The sequence below is a fragment of the Capsicum annuum genome, chromosome 4 (assembly GCF_002878395.1).
Source record: "Capsicum annuum cultivar UCD-10X-F1 chromosome 4, UCD10Xv1.1, whole genome shotgun sequence".
In the NCBI taxonomy this organism is placed as follows: Eukaryota; Viridiplantae; Streptophyta; class Magnoliopsida; order Solanales; family Solanaceae; genus Capsicum; species Capsicum annuum.
The window spans coordinates 76104250-76124462 of record NC_061114.1 but is presented as its reverse complement, the minus strand read 5'-3'; the positions used below and the strand labels follow the sequence as shown (position 1 = coordinate 76124462).

The window sequence follows — 20213 nt, the reverse complement described above, 5'->3', positions numbered from 1 at the left end:
GTATGAAAGTCCACCACTTTACCACAATGAACCAACGAACCGAGCTGATCCACCTAACTACACACAAAAAAAGTTGACTTACTTTTAGACCCTGCATCGCATGGGGATACAGCGTTTGGAGACGGTTAGTGGTGTCAACACTAGGATAAAACTCAAGGATAAAATAGAAAAATAATGCGATACTTACCACTTCAAAATAATCAAAATCCAATGTACATAATCACATGCAAATACATAAATATACCTCACGTGCTGAGATAGGGGATGTACTTTAAAACGTTAGTCTGTATTGTGTAGCTCAGCCATCATAACATAAAAAAAAACCCATAGGATATATTGGCCAACCTCTCCCCCTGCTGGCAGGGCCCTAGTGCGTGTGGCCTCCTGAACCAGAGGGTATACATATGCACTATGGGGGACTCAAACCTCCTGAACTATCAAGGTAACACAAGCACCGAATTATATAATATGATGTGGGGACTCGAACAACCTAATCAAATGATATTAATAAGGGGGACTCGAACCAACCGGTCATATAGACCCCCTAGCCAGCAACTGCAATTTCCAGTACTGGTCCTTCAAGACTTCCTCTTTCATGACTCAGCTACGCAACCCTTATTAAAGACTAATTAGAATAATTAGCACATACATTATCATATATTGAACCATGATATACATTTAGAAATACATTGTTTGTATCATTATACTAACTACACTTGCAAGGTAACATCAATATGTCAAACCAATTAGCATCACTTGGGGTAATTCACAACCCCCTTTCGTTCAATTTCACATTAGCTTGGGAAATAACACAACCCATAAGGTTCAATTCAAAATTATTATACTTCATTAACTTTTCACATTATGCAATAGTTCCAGAGTAGTTCAATATGCATACTTTTCATAGTCAGAACTAATTTCACAATGTGGGATTGAGGTCATAACCATTCAAAAGTCATAAGTTTGGGAAATCAGAATCCCTAGTTCATTCATCATTTCATTGCATAAATTTGATTTTTAAAACCACTATATAAACATAACCCATGCAAGGACAAACATGAAACATCACATAAACACCATTTATTAAAAATCCTCAACCCATGTTTTCTAAACTAACCTTTATACCATATGAACAACATGTTAAAACTTATGTTTTTAGCATATTAATAATAAGGGAAGAGTAATATGCCGTAAATACCAATTTTTATGAAAAGAATTCAACCCTTGAAACCTTGGATAACCTACTTCTTGAAAACCCTAAGTATGAATGCTTGAGAGAATTCAAGAGAGATTTGGAAGTGTTTTAGTACATTATGAATGAGAAATAACCCCTCTTACGTATTTTATGAACGTGGGGTTTTAAGTGGGTGAGAAGGGAATTGCCCAAAGTGCCCTTTATTTAAAAACTGAAATTTAGTCGTTAGTGACTGCGGGTCACTATATGACTCGTACAGACTCATTAAACTCGTCACCATAAGTCATACCCAAGATTGGTTTTGGAGCACTCCCAATCTGCTAACCCTACAACTTAACCTATATGACTCATAATAGGACCCCACCACTCATAGGGTCCAATTGTAGTCAACCCAACAACTAATTCGGGTATACATTGGACACCCTACAATTTGCACCTAACAACTTGTAAGAAGTCCTTACAACTCATAGTGATCCACTCATACTCTAAGTAGAATTTCGGCACACACTTACTAAATTTGTTATGATTTGGTCCAATAACTTATTAAGACTCTCGACGACTCATCAGGGGAGTCATAGTCAGGACAGTGAGGATAAAATTTCAAAAAATTTTACGATCCAAAAACCCAGAGCATTACATACTCCCCCTTAGGATCATTCATCCTTGAATGACAAGACAAGGCATTTATTATCATGATTTCACTCCAAACACAACCACACCTACCTTTAACAAAGACAAGAAATAGAGATATTAAGAAATATATTACCTAAAGCATGATTATCTAGAATGGGAAACAAAAATGGATACTTGGATTTTATGTCCTCCTCAGTTTCCCAAGTAGCTTCCTCGACTTTTTGGTTCCTCCAAAAGAACCTTTACCAATATCACATCCTTGGTCTGCAACCGACAGACTTGTTGATCCAAAATCTTAATCAAGAATTCTTCATAATACAAGGAATCTAAAATACCCACCTCCTCCAAAGGAATAACCATTGAAGAATCACCCATTCACTTTCTCAATATTGAAACGTGAAACACCGGATGAATATAGCTCAAACTAGAAGGAATCTAATTTATACACAACATTTTAAACCCTTTTCAAGACCAAGTACAGAACAATATAACGGGGAATAAGCTTCCCCTTCTTACCAAACAATATCACTCTTTTCATGGAAGACACCTTTAAGAACACTTAATCACCAACATTGAACTCTAACTCCCTCCACCTTATATTTATGTAGGACTTTTGGTGACTTTGGACGACCTTAATTATATATCGAATCACCTTCACCTTTTTCATGGCTTGTTGAACCAAATTGGGGCCAAATAACTTATTTTTACCAACCTCAAACCACCCAATAAGAGGCCTACATCTCCTACTATATAAGGTCTCAAATGGAGCCATACTAATTCTACAATGATAACTGTTGCTATAGGAAAATTATATGAGAGGCAAGTGGTCAATCCAACTACCACCAAAATAAAAAACACAAACCAAAAGTATATCTTCCAAATCATAAATTATCCTTTATGCTTACCCATCTATCTGTAGGTGGAAAGTGGTACTAAGAGTTATCTTAGTCCCTAAACATTTCTCAAACGACCTCCAAAAGTGAGATGAAAACTGAGTACCCTAATCATATAATATTAAAACTGAAGTACCATAAAAATTCACGGTCTTCTCAATGAATAACTTGGCATAATACTTGGAAGAGAAATTAGTTCTCACTGGCAAGAAGTAAGAAGACTTAATCATCCTATCTATGATGACCCAAATTGAATCATATTGTTGGCGAGATCGTGGAAGACCGATAACAAAATTAATATTAATTATCTCATATTTCCATGTAGGCAGCTCTCTTGAGTCAATCCATCGAGTCTCAAGTGCTCCACCTTTACTTGCTGACAAACTATACATTTAGACATAAAATTGGCCACCTCCCGCTTTATATTATTCCATTAATAAATTTCCTTAAGAACATGATACATATTTGTTGAACTGGGATGAATAGTATAATACGACTCATGAGCTTTGGCTAAAATTCTTCCTCGCAATCAATAAATATTGGAAACATATAATCTACCTTGATACCTCAAGAAACCATCACCATCGATCTAAAAAATCATCATCTTCTGCCTACCAACATCATTCTTAATTTGCATCAAGATAGGATCTAACATATGTTTCTCATTTACTTAGAACCAAGAGATGACTTCCAACCTCTAGAAAAATCACACCACCATTTTTGAAGTCGAAAAGAAAAACTCCAAGATTAGACAAATGGTGTATATCTTGCACAAAAATCTCACTTCTCTTCATCCACATGAGATAAGCTTCTCTTGGACAACTTGATAAGAGTATCAACAACCATGTCAGCTTTATTTGCATGATAATGAACACTCATGGCATAGTCCTTGAGCAACTCAAGCCATTATATTCCTAATATTTATCTCCTTCTGAGTGAACACATATTGTAGGCTTTTATGATTAGAATAAATATCAGCATAGACCCCACATAAATAATTCTACCATATCTTTAATGAAAATACCACAGCTAACAATTCTAAATCACAAATCGGGTAATTCTTCTTATGGACTTTTAATTATCTAGAGGCATAACCAACTACCTTTCCATGTCGTATCAACACATAACCCAATCCCACTTGGGACGCATCATAATAGACAACAAAACCATCAGTTCTCTCAGGTATAGTCAAGACCAAAATCGAAGTCAAATTATCCTTCATCTTCTCATAACTACACCCACAATTAGCTGACTATAAGAATTTTACCTTCTTTTAAGTCAACCTAGTCAATGGGGCAGCAATAGGAGAAAAACTCTCTACAGACATTCTATAATAGATGGCTAAACCCAAGAAGCTCTAAATATTGGATGGAGTCGTGGGTCTAGGTCACTTCTTAACCATCACAACCTTCTGTGGATCTACCATGACCCCTTCACTAGAAAAAACATAACCCAGATAAGTCACAATATTTAACCAGAACTCAAACTTAGATAATTTAGCATATAACTGCTACTTCTTAAGGTTTTGTAATACAAGGTGGAGGTGATCGACATAATTTACCTCACTCTTTAAATACACCAAAATATCATCAATAAATATAATCACAAATAATTTCAAGAACTAATGAAAAGCCTAATTCATAAAATCCATAAATATTGTCGCGGCATTAGTCAAACCAAAGCACATCACAAAAAAATCAAAATGACCATATCATGTTTGAAAAGCTATCTTACGAATATTCACCTCCTTAATCTTCAACTGATGGAAACTCGATCAAAGATCAATCTTAGAAAAGAACTTAGCACCATGAATCTAACAAAACATATCATCAATCCTTGGAAAGGGTGTAACGCCCCAAATTCTGAACCCCGAAAGCTACACGGTGCTTATGATCCCAAAGGACCGCAAGATAATTATTTTTTGGTACCTGTAACTAAGCGCTGCATAATATACTATAAAAATACAGAAAACAACTAGAGAAAACTTTCCATAAGGTTCAAAAACTAAAATACAACTGAATAAAGTATCAAAATACTAAAGCGACTGTCTGAATATCTAGTCTGTAAGCCTCTAAACTGATTGAACTGTGGAGTTGATGGGACAATCCCCCAACTAACTCCATCTACTAATATACTGAATCTAGAGATATAATAAAATAATAGAACATCCTCGAATGATAAGGAATCACTGTTAAGTCTACTGCTACTGACTGAATCTGAACTGCTAAGGGTGCTCTGGATCTCATGCTTCTGAACCTATGGTGTAAAACACCATAGCATAGAAAATTATGCATCAGTACGTAAGAATGTACTAGTATGCAAGATGAAGTAAGGCTAAATGCAAAGGCTTATATGCATGAACTATAGTTGACTGAATAACATGAATAAACTGAATGAGGATATATGCATCATAGTAACACTGAATAATGAGTTCTAATAACTAGATTACTAATAACTGGGTTTACTGATAACTGCTATCTAAGTTTACTGATACTAAAATCTGAGATCAAGCCTATCTAGAGGGTGATCCTTGAATTTTTTGATACTGATACTTATTGACTGAATCTAAGATCAAGCCTATCTAGTAGGTGATCTTTGTATATATTTAAAATAAAAAGGATTGGTTAAACCTGAGATCAAGCCTATCTAATGGGTGATCGCTGAATCTACTGATAACAAATATGATTGACTGAAATTAGAGATCTAGCCTATCTAACGGTGATAGCTGAATCTACTGGAACTATCTAAGTTTTTTACAAAGCTGAGTGACTGTATCTGTCAGTCCTGATTTTTGTACAACTAAACTGAGTTCTATAACTGAGACTGAATCTGAAACTAAGACTGTAGAAGGTAATAATCTAATCGACATACCCCGAATTTGAACTAATGGGGTCCAACCTGTAACCCCAATTGGAAGGGTGTCAGTACCGTGCCACGGGTAACGACACTTTTATGATCAAGCCTGTCTAACGGGTGATCCTAAATAAAAAGTCAAGCCTAATCTAATGGGTGACTCCTGGGAGGTAGCCAAGCCTTAATCTAATGGGTGACTACTCATCCTACACTGGCTACGTAGTTCTGTTGTACAGGGAGTGCTACTAATGATTTTGCCTTTCTAACGGGGAAGCCATCATCCCTGCCCTCGCTCAATGCTGAATCCTACTCCTAACTGAATAGACTCTGAACTAATTCTTAGACTGGAATGGACTGAACTGAATTTCTTACTGATCATACTAATTAACTAAGATGAACTGAATCTGCTTAGTTTCGTTGAATGATAGAATACTACTGAATTCTTTTATCGAATTGAATGCTACTAAGTTCTGAATTGAATTCTTAAATACTATTGAGGTCTGAACCACATACTGAGTTGGAATAGACTGTTACTGAGATTACTGAGTCTTTCTAAGTTCTGAAACTGACTGAGTTCTACTAATCATGGCATGACTGAGAGTATCTTGAAAACTGACACTGGCTCTAGACATTCAGCTAAATTGTTGGGTATTAAATACCCCCAGGACTCGATAGCATAAAAATAAATAGGACATGACAATTCTTGAATACTTAACAAAGGTCAACAACTCACAATACAATCAATGAGGCAGTTCATTAAGCACTTGAAAGTCATAAACTTGTACATGAACAGGCATGCATACTAACATATCATAATTCATTCACTAAGACCTTTCAATAAACACTTAGCATGCATTAACTTTTACAAAAAAGGGGATTTAATATTAATATGCTATAATGGCACTATCTTCTTCACATAGACCTTTTATCAAACATATGGAGACCATGCTTTGGTTATATAATAATTTGTACATCTAATTAACATGGTTATATAAATCAACATACAACTTGAAGGGTTTATCATGAAAATTATGCAAATCATCATATACTAGGACGAAACTATAAAATTTATAATCTAGAACATGAATCAAAACCTAACAATAACATGAACATGAAATTCAACTCACATAAATGATAAAAACTCATAAATATACAATCTTTATAATTTAAAAAGGATTCTTGAACATTTTGGGTAGAAGGAACCCAAGAATCAACATCTAACATACCTAAAAAGCTTGAATCTTAAAGGAGATTAACTTTTCTTGAAGGTTCTTGAATGGTGATGCTTGATTCTTGAGTTTTGTTGAAGAAGGGTTTGAATTTTCTTCTTGGGTTTTGATCTTGAAAGAAACCCTAATTTTGATATTATGGATGAATGAGGAGTTATGAGCCTTGATCTGATATAAATATGTGCTAAAAAGGGTGGAAAAAGACCCAAATATCCTTTTAAAAATGACTTTAATTTGCTGAATGAAAGTCTGTGACGACTTGAGTGACGGTCCATCGCAGGCTCGAAGGTCCGTCATCTTGCCCATAGCACGTTGCCCAGAAAGTAGAGTTACTACCTCAATTGAGACAGCTTGGGCGATGGTCCATCTCTAGCTCGACGGCCCATCAGCCTGACCTTCGTACTTGGCCAGTCAATGGGTTTTCAACTTGAGTTGCGATGGTCCATCATAAGTGTGGTGGTCTGTCGGCTTGCCCATCACTCTTGGGCAGTTCGGACAGTTCTCTGTAAAATGTCCATAACATTTTACCTTGATATCATATTTTGATGAAATTGGTATCATTGAATTCTAATTCAATTTCCCACATGATAAAAAGTCAAAATTAGGGAAATTCTATCTGATTTAAACATTATTCACTTAGGAAGTCATCCTTAATTCTTCTGGAGACTAAATTAGACTTTAAAGAAAGTTTGGGGTATTATAATATCTCCCTCTTGGAACATTCATCCTCGAATGGGATTGACTAAGCTAGGATTTATGATAAATTGAACATACTTAAGGGATGTGAACATTTGAAACATAATTATATGACTAGAGCTTCTGATATACTAAAATTTCATACTGAACATGCATATCTAATACATGGATATTAGACTGAGTTGTTCTCATGAGAGCTTGACTGAAATTACTGATAAGCTGAGCTTCTTCTACTGAACAGGGATGTCTAATGCATGAATATCTGACTGAGATGAATCTTGAATGCATTGCTGAATATGCAATGCTAACTGATGCTATATTTGTAACGAAAATCTAAGCATAAAACTAAATGGGGTTAAGGACATGAAAGTATTGGGGAATTAGAGAGTATCTCCCCCTTGGGACACTATGTCCCTCTAAGAACGCTTACTTTACTGGGATACTTGGAAAACTGAGGCCATGCACAAGGCACCTACGAATTGGATCATAACTAAATATTTGGGACCTGAAACTAATGCATGACTCATGAACTGAGTTGATCTTGAAACTACTGGGACTTTATATGTTGGAATAGTTACATTCCTGAGATTTCTGATAGCATGACTAGATGGAAAGATGAGAAAACAAACTATATAAACCAGACTGTCTAACTGCTGAACTAACTTGCTGGCTTAACTAACTAACTCATTCTGAAAACTTAAGCTCAAATTGGAGCAAAGGATCTCATAATACATATCATAAAAATGAAGGGCTTATAACGCACCCAAATATATATTAGGGAAACTACCCTAATCATGGTGAGTCTCGAGTACATAAAATCTGTTCTGATGCTGACCACTAGTGGTACTGGAAGTGGCGCCCTACTGATGCAAATCTCTACCCCTTTGAGCCATTACTTTACACTTTCACAACCTGTGACCTGGCTTACCACATCCAAAACATACATCACTACCTGCTCTGTACGCACCTAGGTGATTCTTACCACACTCTCCACAAAGTGGATAGGTACGATCATTTCTTAAGTGACCTTGGGTTTTGGAGCCTGGAGCCCCATCATGAATGTTATTCCCCTAACTTTGGTACTGGTGCACTAGTTGAGGATGGAGCTGGGACTAAAAACTTCTGACTATCCTGAGAATAGTTACCACCCTGTGACCCTGGCTGAGAAAAATTAAAACTACCTGTTCTGGATTTCTTATTCACTCTCTCTCTTTCCTTAGATTTCTCTTCCTCAATCTGTTGAGCGTGCATTATCAACCTAGAAAGGTCCATGTCCCTGTTGAGCATAGTAGTCCTACACTCCTTAACCACCAACCACGACACACCGGTTACAAACTTACTCATGCTTGACCTAGGGTCAGCTATCTGCTCAGGGACATACTTAGACAACTGATTGAACTTAAGGCAATACTCCTTCACTGTCATGGAGCCTTGCCTCAGGTTTATGAACTCTTCTACATTAGCTTCCGTCATCTCAAGTGGGAAAAACTTATCTAAGAACGCAACTTGAAATATTTCCCAAGTCATAGGAGCTGCATCCTCCCCTCTACTCTTCTTCCACATCAGTCTTCTATCTGATTTAAACATTAATCACTTAGAAGGTTATCCCAAATTCTTCTGGAGACTAAATTAGACTTTAAAGAAAGTTCAGGGTATTACAAGGGGATACTTATTATTCACAGTTACTTTATTCAATTGGTAGTAATCAATACACATCCAAACAGAAACATCCTTCTTACACACAGAAAACTTAAGCACTCTACGAAGACACACTAGGGCGGATGTAACCCTTGTAAAGAAAATCTTTCAACTACTCCTTAAGTTTTTTCAACTCAGTCGGGGCCATTCTTTTAGGAGGGATAGAAATAGGATGAGTGTTCAAAAGAAGATCAATCTCAAAATCAATATCCCTATCGGGAGGAATACCAGGAAGATCATCAGAAAATACTTAAAAAAATTCACAAACCACAGGGACCAAGGAAGGACCTTCGGATTAGAATCCGTAACATGTGCTAAGTGATACAGCTAGCCTTTAAAAACCAATTTTTGGGCTCTAAAATATGAAATAGACCTTCACTTAAGTACTAAGGAACTACCTTCCCACCAACTTATTTAGAAAATGGAAACTGACTCTTCGAGTTTGATAATCAAGAAATACATAACATGAATGCAACCAATTCATCCCCAAAGTTACATCAAAGTCTAATATGTCCAACTCTATTAGATTCGCTAAGGGACCTACCATAGACCAATATCATACAACTTCAATAAACCCGTCTAGCCATAATAGAGTCACCTACCGAGGTGGACATAGAGAAGGGGTACAAAATATATTCAGGATCAAAATCAAAATGGATAGCCACATAAAATATTAAATAAGAGAGAGTAAATTCAAAATTAAGTAAATAATATACGTCACAAAAGAAGATTTTGACCGTACCAGTAACAACATCAGGGGACGCCTCATAATCCTGGCAGGTGGCAAGATAAGACAGATAATTTTGACTAGTATTGAAGCCAGGAGTGAAAGTAGTACCTTTGAGTACAAGAGCTGATGAGGTAGCAACAGGAATATTATTTGGCCCAAAAGAATTCCTAGAAGGACAATCCCTATGAATATGACCAATCTAACCACATTTAAAGCACTTATTCCTCCCCTATTCATAAATATCATGGTGCACCTAATCACAGAATCCATAAGGAGGATACAAAGGAGATGACTGAGCCCCACTAGTCTAAGGTTGGGCTCCTGGTGCTCTAAATGCTCTATTATACTAAGAATAACGATCACCCAACTGCTTTGGATAAAGAGCACTAGCAATATAATAGGAACTAAAATTGATACACTTCTTTGTAGATCATTTTCCACCATCTCTACCACTCTGTTTTTAACCTCCACCCTAATTTGAATAGCAAAACTTCTTATTTTTCCTATTACTCATCTTTTCTTGGTTCTTTTTCTTCTCTTCCACTTATTACATATACATCATAAGTCTAGATATATCCATATCCTTGTTCAACAAGACAGTCTTGTATCTAAGACCAACTCAGAGGACAACCCAGATGTAAACTTCCTCATTCTAGCCCTTATGCTAGACACCAATTCAGGAGCATAACGCGACAACTAATGAAACTTCAAGACATAGTCCTTTACAGTTATCCTGCCTTGCTTTAAATTCATAAATTTCTCAGCCTTTGCCTCCTCAGGCCATGAAGAAAGAAGCGATCAAGAAAAGTACTGGAGAAGTCCTCCCACAAAGCGAACTCAGCATCATCGCCCCTAAGAAGCTCTAAGTCCTCATTACATTGGTATGCTACATCCTTTAATTGATAAGATGAAAACTCTACACCCTTTACATTAGTAACATGCATCACATAGAAGATCTTATTCATCTCATCAATAAAATTTTGAGGATCTTTCTCAACTTTAGAACTAGTAAGTATAGGAGGACTCAACCTTATTATTTGGCAAACTCTAGTGGCCTCGGAAGATGAAGCAATAAAAGCAACACGCTCAGTTTAGGAGGCCACCAACTGGGTAAACAAATGAATTGACTAGTGAAACTCAGCACTAGACATGCCAACCTAATAAATGATAGGGGGAACCAGTGAAGCTCCATTAAGGCAATTAGAAGCAGTGACCCTAGATTGGGTTTGAACTCCTAATATAGGATGAACTCCATCCACATTTTCCTCAAATGAGAAAGAAGAGTTTCCATGAATATCAGATCTTTTGGGAGATATGATCTAAAAAACGAATATATGGGAATTAGATGAGATTCAAGACATAAAACTCTATAGCTTGAAATAGAACAACAAGAAAGAAAAATATTCCTAAATATCTCATAGCCTCTCCCATATAAGTGTGATGCGCTACACACCCATAAATAAGACTCTACTTGATACGACTTTGTTGGATACCCAATGACACTAAACCTAGGATCTGATACCATCTTTGTCACAACTCAAATCAGGACCTGACCGTGATGAGTATCTCAGTTCACATGTGGATCGGAGATCCCCCTACACCTATCCAAACCAAACACAATATCCCCAATGTCGAGTGAATTCAAAATATATAACAAGATAAGTTCAAAGAAAAAAGGGTATGTCTGTAACCGATGACCATCGATCGGCCAAATTAATCAACCAATATTACCCAAGTCCTTAGTAATCCAAAAAAGACTTCTAATAAAAGAATCAAAACCAGTCTTGGTCAGGACAAGTCCCCAACTTTGACTGATAATGTTAATGATAATGAAACTCCCAAATATAATCTAGGATAAGAACTGATGAAATTTTTAAGTTTTCCAAAGTATGAAAGCTCACCATCTCACCACAACAAATTGATGAATTGAGCAGAGCCACCAAATTTTATGCAGAAAAAGTAGATTTGCCTTCGAACTCTGCATCGCATGGGGATACAATGTTCGAAGATGGTTAGTGGTGTGAACACTAGCATAAAGCTCAGTGATAAGGGAGAAAAACAATGCCATACTCAACACTTCAAAATCTAATGCACATAATTATAGGTAAATACATAAATATACCTCATGTATTGGGATAGGGGACGAGGCTTAATATGCACTTTAAAAATTCAGCTTGGATTGTATAGCTCAACCGTCATAACATAAAAAAGCACCCACAAGCTATATGGACTCAACTCTCCCCCAGCCGATAGGGCTCCAGTACGTGTGGCCGCACAATCCAGAGGGTATGCATATGCACTATAGGGAACTCGAACCTTCTGGAATATCAAGGTAACACAAGCACCAAATCATATAATATGATATGGGGGACTCGAACCACCCAAACAAATGATATTAATAAGAGGTACTCAAATCACTTGGTCATAGAGTCCCCCACGTCGGCAATCGCGATTTCCAGTATTGGTCCTTCAAGACCTCTACTTTCATAACTCAGCTGCACAACCTTCATTAAATCCCAATTAAAATAATTAGCATATACATTATAATTTATAAATCATGATATACATTTAGGCATACATTATTGGTATCGTCATACCAACTACACTTGCAATGTAACATCAACATGCCAAACCAATTATCATTACTTGGGAAAATTCAAAACCCCTTTTGGTTCAATTTCATATTAGCTTGGAGAATTACACAACTCCATAAGGTTCAATTCAAAATAATTGTACTTCATTAACTTTTCACATTATGCAATATTTCGAGAGTAGTTCAATATGCATACTTTTCATATTCAAAACCAATTCACAATATGAGGTTGAGGTCATAACCACTTCAAAAGTCACCAGTTTGGGAAATTACAATCCTTAGTTCATTCATCATTCCCATGCATCAATTTAATTTTTAAAATCACCATATAAACATAACCAATGCAAGGAAAAACATGAAACATCACATAAACAATAGTTATTCAAAACCCTCAACCCATATTTTCAAAACCAATCTCCATACCATATGAAGAACATTTTAAAACTTATGCTTTTAGAAAATTAGTAATTAGGGAAGAGAAACATGCCTAAAATATCAATTTTTATGTAAAGAATTCAACCCTTGAGCCCTTAGATGACCTACTTCTTGGAAATCCTAAGTATGACTACATGAGAGAATTCAAGAGAGCTTTGAAAATTTTTTAGTATGTTATGCATGAGAAATAACCCCTCCTAAGTTCTTCATAAATGTGGGGTTTTAATTAGTTGAGAAGGGAATTGTTCAAAGTGCCCTCAATTTAAAAACTAAAATTTAGTCGTTAATGACTACAGATCACTATACAACTCATATTGACTCATTACAACTCATCACCATAAGTAGTACCCAAGATAGTCTCTGGGGTACTCATAATCTATTGACCCTACAAATCAACCTATATGACTCCTAATAAGACCCTACCACTCATAGGGTACAGTTGTAGTTAACCCAACAGCCAATTGGGGTATACACTGGATACCCTGCAATTTGTACCCAATGACTTGTAATAAGTCCTTGCGACTCATAGTGAGCCACTCATAATCAGATTAGAAATCATCCGCACACTTCTTGATTTGGACCAACAACTTGTCAAGAGAGTCATAGTCAGGACAGTGAGGATAAAATTTTAAAAATTTTTAAGGACCCAAAAACTCGATGAGTTACACACATTTATCCACTTTTATTATTGTGATCATGCATAAATATTTATAAAATGAATGTGGATTGAGTGGTTTGTATACTTTATAGACCACCTCTTCAACATCCAATCTCATCTTGTGAGTGTCCTCTCTAACACCAATCAGTGATCATCCCATCTCTAAGAATGAACATCCCAATATTATTGACATTCTATCATCTGCATCATAATCAAGAACAATAAAGTCGGGATGGATAATAAACTTACCGACCTTAATGAGCATGTCCTCAATGATTCCTTTGAGCTAAACTCTGGTTCTGTCTGCCATTTAGAGCACCATAGAGCATGACATCGTCTTACCCAAACAAAGAGTATTGAACACTAATAGGGGCATCAAGTTTCCCCTAACTCCCTAAGCCATGGACCACATCATTATCACCAATTTGTATTGGATAGGGTGAAACTCCTTGGGTCCTTCAGTTTCTTGTGCATCTTCCTTATTACCACTGAACTGCACTCCTCAGTAAGTGCCACCATTTAAATAAACTATAGCTTTATCTTATTAGTAACCATATTATTTAAGTTCTTAGCATACTTAAACATACCCCACAAAACATCTAACAAAGAAAGATTAATGTGAAGTTCTCTAAGCGTGTCAAAGAACTTCTTAACATATATCCTACTTGTACTTTTTAAGCCTTTGAGGGAATTTTGGTGGTGGTATTTAATATACATGCTCGGTTGCCTTTGTCTTCGGGTACCCAACTTTGCCAAAATTTTCAGCATTCTTAATTTCATCTTACTTCTTCTCTATCAGATGATAGACTAGCTCTGCTTGTACCTCCTTATTTTTCTTAGGAGGTCTATCAATAAGATCTCTACCACTCCTCAAGGTGATTGACATAACCTATTTTAGATTTTCTATGCCACTGGGAAATGCACCTTGGGACCTGGTATTCTTCACTTAAGCTAGCTGCCCAAATCGTGTCTCCAAATTCTTTTGAACAAGCTATTAATTTTTATTTCAATAGTCATTTGCTCTTGATTAGATGATATCTTCTTCAATGTTTCTTCAATATTATTGGCCTGTGTGTTTTGTTGCTATTGAAACTGTTGAGTCTATATATTCCCCCATGCATAATTAGGCTGACACTGCCACTTGTGGTTGTAGGCATTACCATAATTTGGCTTCTGTGTATTGCCCACAAAGTTTATAGACTCTAAATTTGTTCTACATAAGTCTGCGAAGTGAGCATTGTTCCCACAAATCTCACACAAAGAAAGAGCCTGCTAAACTACATTCACCTAAGCCTGATATTAATTCACACCCAATTTGCTAAACTGTGCCATCATCTGATTCTGAAGAGATGATAATTGGGCAACTAACATTGTGACACTATCAACTTTAATCATGCCTACAGGATTTTTCATTGCACCCCTGGAGATGTCACCATGCTAGTCAGGATTACCTTGTGCAATATGGTTCAACAAGGTACACAACTCATCATAGCTTTTCTCCAACGTTTAACCACTTGCAGCTATATTTACCAAAATCTTTGTATTATGCTGAAGAGTTTATACAAAAGTTTGAGCTAATACCTCATTAGACTGTTGGTGATGTGGATAGTCCTTGAGAAGCAATTTGAACCTCTCCCATGGATGATATAGGTTTTTATCCAACATATACTTAAAACTCAAGATTTCACTATGTAGCCTTGCAGTCTTGTCGGATGGGAAGAAACAGATAAGGAACTTCTTAGCTAGATCATCCCATGTAGTGACGGAAATTGTCAGTTTTGCCTTCAATCACTTTTTTTCTTCCCTCAAAAGTAAGAAGGGGGAGAGCGTTAGTCTCACATGATCCGTAGAGAATCTGGTGGGGATGAATATGTCATTGATCTCCAAGAAATTTTACAAGTGAACTTATGAATCCTCATGTGATAAGCCCGTGAATTGCCCGCTACTATACAAGAGTTGTACTATGTGTTGTTTCAACTCAAATCTACCTCCAAGTGCCGGTTTGTGAATTGTTGAGGTAACATTAGTTGCATATGGGATTACAACTCGTGCACTGTCCTGCGGGCTGGTGGATCTTTAGCCATAGGTGCAGGGGTATCTTGCTCTTTCTAAATTTGAGGTATCTAATAGAGAAGTACTGTTTCTCTCCTTAATTGGTGTAATTGTTGCTGAGATTTAGATATGGTTCAACCAACTCCCTGTCCCTTGCTAGCTTACTAGCTTTTCAAACCTGAACCTGCAAATTCAAAACTAAGATTAAGTAATTAGGACTCACGAAATAAAATTGCAAAACTAAAACTAAGATAGTTTCCAATTTATAAGTCCCCGACAACTATGCCAAAAACTTGTTGCACCCATAACGCGGTGACTAAGGAGCGTTGCATGCCCCTAAGCCCAAAATTTTCAGATTTGGTTGTACTTTATGTGTTTGGCCTTTCATCCATTGCTTCGTGATTGTTTTTTCTCTCCAATTTCAGCTTATATGTCATCTATTTATTAAGTTCATCATCTCACCAAACTTCCTATAGCATAAAACACCACGCATTAGAGCTCACAACATGAAAGAATCCAACAAGAACAACCAGAATAGCACATTGCTCAAGCTAAGAATATTAGTTTCCTCATCTAAACTCTAATTGATCATTTTGATTTCAAACTTATTTTGAATACACCTTAAACATTATAAACATGTAGCTCAACAATTAGATGCTTAATTATATAAATATTAACGTATTACACACACAAGAAGTCCTCAAAACTAAGCAAATTAAAGCTAGATAACAACATTTAGGTGAATAAATCCACCAAAGATCAAAGATACTACTCAATCTGAGGAAATCATTTTCATAATTCATGTATTTTATTATGATTCTTTCAAACTATACTTGGGCTACATATTTGGACCAAGTAGGAGAATGTAAGTTGACATTAATTTTTGAACATGTTTAAATGGTCCTCTTTATCGAGATCTGTTGTAACTTGTTCCCCTCATCCGAAGCTGCCCTAACTGTTCTCTAAAAAGAAACCACTAACCTAAGTAAACTATTATTGATGGGAGAACTGCATAAATGTGATGATACGATTTTGGGTTCTAACCTAAGTAAACTATTATTGATGGGAGAACAGTATAAATGTGATGATATGATTTTGGGTTCCTAAGTACAAAATTCGTTTCCTAACATAAATCACCATCTACTTAGATATTCTGAGTACTTAGAAGACTCATCGAAAGTGGAAAGAAAATGCCGATGAATCCAACAATGGTCGGAGGTATGCCAATCTCTAGTTTTCACTACGCTATTGCTCTATATGTATTACAAAAAATTATAACCCTACAATTCTAGATTTCAAGGTATTAAATCACTCATCAATTAAATCTAGATTACTAATGCAAAGTTTAAAATTTTACAACTTCTGGGATTTTGTCAGTTTCTCCTATTATTTTATAAAAAACGACTTGAAAATTAAGAAATTCCTGATGGGGAAAGTTTTTCCTTTAAAGGGGTCCGGAGCTGTGGAAATTAGAATTATCTACAGTGAATTTCAGATACCAAATAGTTATACCAAAAAGAAATGATATGGTAGTTTAACAGTGGTGCTAATCCCTCAAATTTCAAGTGTTTGAGAGAAAATATTCCAAAACCAATGCCCAAAAATGGTAACAAAAATCCTAAATATGCCAGCAAGAGTTGCAGGAACAACCAAAGAGGCCCATCCCTTTGTAGTGGCCATTCTACAAGCCGTCGTAGGACCTCCAACATTAGCATTAGATGCTAAAAGCAACATCTTGAGGTCCATTCCAAATATCTTTCCCAACCCTAGAGTCACAATAAGATGTATAGTTACTTGAACAAAAGCAAGCACAAATATACTAGGTGTTGTGTTGATGACATTCCAAATACTCCCCTAGCACCCACAAGAGAAAAGAAACCCTGTTTCATAGAAGAACAATAAGTACAACAAAATTTCAATAGATTTATGGTATTTTTCGTGTTTTCTCTTGTTCAGTTGGTTAAAAAAAATTAGAAAATATTTTCTTTAGGAAAACAAACTCCTTAAATAAGAAAAATGACTTTCTTAATAAACTAGGGAATACAAGCGGTACTATCTCCACTCACCATTACAATCACCAACCCCACCCGTCCCCCGCCCTTCTCCTTCATCCCCACCACAACACCGATCACCCTAGCCCACCCATCCTTATAGTTTTATGTTAGATATATAAGATAGTTTTTTTAACTTGCATACTAAACGCAAGATAATAAGTAAGAATCCACTTGATATTTTCGTAGAAAACATTTCCTTATGTACCGAACATCCCCCTTTAGAGAAGCAACTTGTCTTAAATAAGAAAAGGGATATTCAAAGTTCTCAAGGTCTAAAAATTAGAAGTATGAAAGAAATATATGTCGAGGGAAAAACAAACTAACCCATGTCAAGAATAAATGTGGAGACATAGGGAGTATTTACAAAACTTTATGAGCACAAAATAGAATTATTTAGGATAGCTTAATTCAAGATGCGCATTTAGTATGCTAAATGGTTTATGAACTAGTACTTGAAGCAAAAGGAAGCTCAGTCATAAAACTATGAACTCAAATAGTATACAAAATTTGCCTGTCTAATTGTAAATGATAGGTGTTAGATATCATCCACTGTAAAATAGAAATGGAAACTCGCTCTATTGTTTATTACTTGATTGGTCACCTAAAATATGATCTGAGATATGATTTTTGGATGGTTTAAAGTTTGAAATAAAAAATTGAGGCATTTCAATTACCTACATCAAGACTGTTGTAATTGCATCACCAGCATTTGCAAGGTTTCTAAAATATGCAGGAATAATGTTACTGAAAGAACAACTATTACAGTAAAGTAGGAAGATCACATCCTTGCATTTCAAAAACCAGACTAAAAAAAGTGCCAACTTTACAAATAGCAAGGAAAACAACAACAACTATAGCAATCTGCAACACAGGTTTGTTGCTAGGGTCTAATTCCATAACCTGAGTAGCATCTGCAAAAAAAAAATAGAACAGTAAACTACTTGGAAATTGGACTTTACTTATTTTTAGGGCAATTGAAACTTGCTCATGAAAACAGCAAATACCATAAGGGATAACCCAACTAAAGATACAAACATGCCAATATCTTTATAAACTACAACTTCAAAGAGAAAATCAGAATTTGCCCTTCATATGAAATAGATCTACAATGATGGTGATTTACAATGCATAGAATTCTTACCAGAACTAAGCTGATTATAAGAAAGAAACTAAATTGAAGTTTTGTTTAGACATGCAATTTGGATTTCTTAAGTTGTACTTTTCTCATAAACATGAAAAGCCTATAAATAGTGAACACGATCAAAATTAATACTTATACAATCTTACAACTAAGTAAACCATTCATAAACAAGATATCGGAATGTCTTAAGGAAACACTTTGATAAATCGCATATCTCTCTGTTCCTTATTATAAATAAATATTTGTGATTAAAAATTATTAAATACACACAATTTTATAAAGATCCACTAGTCAAGTTGCTGCCATGTGACCAGGAGGCCATGGGTTCAAGCCTTGGAAATAGCCTCTAATAGAAATGCAAGATAAGGCTGCTATAATACACCCTTGTGGTGGGGTCCTTCCGTGGACACCGCGCATAGTGGTAGCTTTAGTACACAGGTCTGCCTTTTTTTAGTCAACAATAGTAGTAATTAGTTATTCTTTAATATATTCATTTCACATTGTATAGACAATCTCTTCACAACGAATATGAATCTAATTTTGGAAAATTAAAAATAATGGATCTTTTTTATAAAATATAAACGTAGGGGGTCAAATTCGATACTAAAAAATACTTAGAATGCCAAATTCTATTTTTTGGAGAATTTGGGATTAGAAATCATGATCCAAATTGCATGTCCAAATACTAATTTAAAATCATGATACCAAATTATTGGGTCTTTGTCATGACTTTCTACCATAATTGGATTTTCCTTTTAGGAAAAAGGAAACATAGATTTTTCATATTTAGCTAATTCTTTCTTTTGTAGAAAAAGGTTCATGACTATAAATAGAGGCTTATTCTTCTAACTTGAGAGTCCTATGGGCTTTGAGAGTTTTGTTTAGGGAGGAAATTTGTGAGACACAAGTGTTACACTGTCACTTATGTGAAACTCCTTTTATTCTGAGTAAATTTCGTGAGGTTACTTCTCTTGATATTTTGTACTCTCTTTGATATAGTGGATTTCTCATCTCATATTGTGGATGTAGGTCAGTTGACGAAATCATGTTAAATTATTGTGTCTCTTTGCTATATTTATCTTTTGTCTTCTTATTCATGGTCTTTTGGAGGTTTGCTTTGCTAACTTTTGGTCCTAACAAGTTGTATATGAGTGAGGATAAAAACGGGTGTTCATCTTTGCGAGTTCAGTTCTAGCTGCAATCTATTTGATAGTAATGAATATTTTTGTTTGAGAAATTTTATCAGAGTTTTCTCTGTGTCCAAATTTAATGGATGACATTTGGGAGTTAGATATTCAACTTGTTGAATAAAAATATGAAGAAGTGGAGAAAATTTATTTTGCTAGAAATTCA

General features: G+C 35.7%; 1 pseudogene; it reads right to left on the bottom strand.

Moving 5' to 3' along the window:
- LOC124897955 overlaps positions 1-20213 on the bottom strand; it is a 49205-nt pseudogene that overhangs the window by 15889 nt on the left and 13103 nt on the right.